Source organism: Hipposideros armiger, unplaced genomic scaffold, assembly GCF_001890085.2.
Source record: "Hipposideros armiger isolate ML-2016 unplaced genomic scaffold, ASM189008v1 scaffold_253, whole genome shotgun sequence".
Taxonomy (NCBI): domain Eukaryota; kingdom Metazoa; phylum Chordata; class Mammalia; order Chiroptera; family Hipposideridae; genus Hipposideros; species Hipposideros armiger.
In genome coordinates, this window is record NW_017731603.1 from 2,596,967 (window position 1) to 2,601,691 (window position 4,725).

Genomic DNA, 4,725 nt, shown 5'->3' on the forward strand with positions numbered 1-4,725 from the left:
AACCGCTGTTGCTCAGAGCTCAAACTCTTCAGCGAGCTCTTAACCAACTGAGCCACTCGGCCAGCCCTCAGAGCTCACACTCTTGAGTGAGCTCTTAACCAACTGAGCCACTCGGCCAGCCCCAAGAACTGGTTTTTACATGCACGTTTTGTAGCCTATTAAGTTTACTACTCTTTTTGTTTGTTTGTTTTTGCTGGCACCTTTAAAGTTTTCTATATTCATAGTCATGTCACCTGCCAACAGAGATCATTTTACTTCTTACTTCCTATTTGATAATTTTTATTTCATTTTCTTGTCTATTTTCTCTGACCAGGCCTTCCAGTACTATGCGGAAAAGAAATGACAAGAGCAGGCATCTTTGCCTTGTTGCTGATCTTAGAGGCAATGCTGTCAGTTTTTCACTGTTGTGGATGATTTTAGCTGTGGGGTTTTCATATATGACCTTTTATATGTAGATATCCAGCTGTCCCAGCACCATTTCTTGAGGAGACTATCATTTTTCCATTGAATGGACTTGGCACCTTCATCAAAAATCAATTATCCATAAATGTAAAAGTGTATTTCCAGACAATTGTATTCCATCAGTGGCTATCTCTCTCCTTAAGCCAATACCACAGTCCTTTGATTACTTCTGTTTTACAGTGTTTTGAAATAAAAGTAAGTGTGAAAACTCTTACTTTGTTTTTCTCTTTCAAGAATGTGTTGCCTGTTCAGGTCCCTTGCAATTCCATATAAATTTGGGGGTTAGCTTTACCATTTCTATAATCATAACTTTGGGGTTTTTATAAGTTTTTTTTTTAATTAAAGTTTATCGGGGTGACAATGGTTAGTAAAGTTACATAGGTTTCATGTGTACACTTCTATAATACATCATCTATATATCACATTGTATGCTCAATACCCAGAGTCAGTTCTCCTTCCATCACCATATATTTGACCCCCGTTACCCTCTTCTTCCATCACCCCATCCCCCCTTACCCTCTGGTAACCACTAAACTATTGTCTGTGTCTATAAGTTTTTGTTTCTTTATTTGTTTGTCTTGTTCCTTTTTTGCTTTCAGTTTTATATCCCACATATCAGAGAAGTCATATAGTTCTCAAGTTTTTTCTGTCTGACTTATTTTGCTTAGTGTGATAATCTTAAGATCTATCCATGTTGCTGCAAATGGCAGTATTTTACCTTTCTTTATGGCCGAGTGATTTATACCATTGTGTGTGTGTGTGTGTGTGTGTGTGTGTATCACATGTTCTTTATCTAATCATTATCTAATCGAAGGACACTTTAGTTGTTTCCATGTCTTGGCCACTGTGAATAATGCTGCAGTGAACATTGGGGTACATCTATCTTTATAGATAAATGTTTTTGGATTTTTGTGCTAGATACCCAGTAGAGGGATAGACGGTTTAATACCTGTTTTCCTCAAACTTTTCCAAAAAATTAAAGAAGAGGCAATACTTCCTAACTCATTTTATGAGGCCAATATTACTCTGATACCAAAACCCAGTAAGGATAACACAAAAAAAGAAAACTACAAACCAAATCTCCAGTGAATACAGATGCAAAAATCCTAAAAAAAAAAAATACTGGCAAATCAAATACAACAATACATTAAAAAGATTATGCATCATGATCAAATTGGGTTCATTCCAGGGGCACAAGGATGGTTTAACATATGCAAATTGACCAATGTGATACACCACATAAACAAAATAAAAGATAAAAACTATATGATTATATCAATAGATGCAGAATAAACATTTGACAAGATACAACATTCATTTTGATTAAAACATTTAATAAAATGGGTATAGAAGTAAATTATTTCAACATAATAAAGGCCACATATGACAAACCCTCAGCTAATATCATACTTAATGGTGAAAAACTTAAAGTCTTCCTTCTAAAATAGGAAGAAGACAATGATGCCCCCTGTCACCACAGTTATTCAACATAGTATTGGAAGTCCCAGCCAGGGCAATCAGGCAAGAGAAAGAAATAAAAGGCATCCAAACTGGGAATGAAGAAGTTACATTGTCACTTTTTGCAGATGAACATGATTCTTTATATATAAAACCCTATGTAATCCACTGAGAACCCTAACTTTATACCTGACAATATGCCTTTCCCTCAGAATTGCATCTCTTCATTGTGCATGCTCCTACTGTTCAGTTATCTTATCACATGCACTACACATGTATCTTTCAGTTACTTCATGTGAAACTCCAAACACTGTGTTTGGAACATTGGAGACAATGAATAATTATAAACCCAATTAAATTCAATTTCATTTAAGTTAAGACCAGTAGACTTAAGAATCACTCTGCCTGGGTATAAAGCTTCGAGTTGGCAGTAATAATTTTGTAAATTTAAATACATGACTCAACTTCTGTACTTCATAAGCTAAATGGGGATAATAATTAATCAATTCCATAGGGTTGTTGAGAGTAATAAATGAATATGCATGCAACGTCTAGAGCAGTTCCTGGCACATAACCAACATAGATCTACACATTGATGAGGGTCAGAAAAACTAAACTGACAGATGTATTCATTCAAAACGTTTCATATTAATCAAGCCGTTACATTTTTCTACATCTCAGTTTACAAATTGATAAAATTTAAAACTTGAAAGTGATCTGTGAAAATTTTTCAGATTCAACAGTGTGTAACTCTATAGGTAATTTGTGTCTTAAATCTTATTGTCTAGTTCATACTTTATATCTGGGGAATCTTGAATTATAAATTATTACATAATAAAATAATACATACAATATTAAATGAATTTCATTTCAATCTCTTATTCTTTTTTTTTTTTTNGGAGGGCAGTGTCACTGGCCCTCATATGTGGGATCCGAACCGGGGCCCTCTGGCATCCCAAGCGAGTTCTTAACCATCGCGTCACTCGGCCGGCCCCCTCCTTACAAATTTTAAGTGTGTGGTACAGTATTGTTCATTGCAGGCACAATGTTGTAAGCAGATTGCTAGAACTTATGCATCTTGAATAACAAAAATCTTATAATCACTGAACAGAAACCCCCCATTTCTCCCCCTCAAGCTCCTGCCAACTACCATTATACATTCTGCTTCTATGGGTTCAACTACTTCAGATATTTCCTTATAAGAGGATTCGTTCACTATTGTACTTCTGTGACTTATTTCACCAAGATAAATGTCCTCCAGGTTCATCCATTTTGTTGCAAATGGCAGTATTTTCTTATTTCAAAGCTGAATAATATTCCATTTTATGTATATACCACATTTCCTTTATCCATTTATCCACTAATAAACATTTAGCTGTTTCCACCTTTTGGCTACTGTGAATAACGCTGCTGGAAAATTGGAAGTACAAATATCTCTTCAAAGCCCTGATTTCAATTATTTTGGGTAAACACCAGAAGTGAGATTTCTGGATTACATGGTAGTTCTTTAAGTTTTTTAGGAATCTATTTACTGTCTTCTATAGTGGCTATATCATTTTACATTCCCAGCAATACACAAGGGTTCCAATTTCTTCACATCCTAACCAAACGTTATTTTTTGTTTTTTTGATAACGATCACCCTAAAAGGTGTAAGTAGTATCTTATGGTGGTTTTGATTTGAATTTCCCTGACGATTAGTGATGTTGAGCATTTTTTTACATACCTGTATGTTTTCTTTTAAGAAATGTCTATTCAAATACTTTGTCTATTTTTAAAATTGGGTTTTGCTTTTCTTTTTTGCTATTGTGTTGCAAGATTGTTATATGTGCATTTCAGATATTAACTCTTTATCAGATAGAGAGTTTACAACTATTTTCTATCATTTAACATGTTGTTTTTTACTGTTGGTTGTTTCCTTTGTTGTGCAGAAACTTTTTAGTATTATAGTGTCACTTGTCTATTTTTGCTTTTGTTGCCAGTTTTGCTGCCATATATAAGAAATCATTGCCAAGACTAATGTAAAAAAATGTTCCCTATGCTTTTTTCTAGGAGTTTTATAGCTTGAGGTTTTACATTTAAGCCTTTAATCAATTTTAAGTTGATTTTTATGTATGTATAAGATAAGGGTCCAATTTCATTCTTATGCATGAAGATATCTAGTTTTCTTACCACTACTTGTTGAACAAACTATCTTTTCCTAATTGTGTAGTCCTAGCACTCTTGCTGAGGATCAGTTGGGCTCTCCATTCTATTTCATTGGTCTGTGTGTCTGGTTTATTCCTGTCCCATACTGTATTGTTTACTATAGCCTTGCAATATGTTTTGAAAGAAGTGTGAGGTGTTTTGCTTTGTTCTTCTCAAATTTACTATGGCTAGTCAGAGTTCTTTGTAGTTCCATCTGAATTTTAGAATTATTTTTTCTATTTCTGTAAAAAATGCCATCGGATTTTTTATAAAAATTGCATTGATTCTGTAGATACTACTTTGGGTAGTATGGACATTTTAACAATGGTCATTCTTCCAATCTATGAACACAGAATGTCTTTCCAGTTATTTGTGTTTTTAATTTCTTTCAACAATGTTTTGCAAATTTCAGCATACAAGTCTTTCACCTCCATGATTAAATTTATTCATAACTATTTTATTCTTCTTGATTCTATTGTGAGTGAAATTAAAATTATTTTTCTTTTGCATTGTTTGTTGCAGTGTATAGAAAAAGAACTGATGTTTGTTTGTTTGTTTTTAGCTGAGCCATCCTGCCACCTGTTGGTAGCTCAGCGGCAGCTCAGCTTGGGCCAGGAATC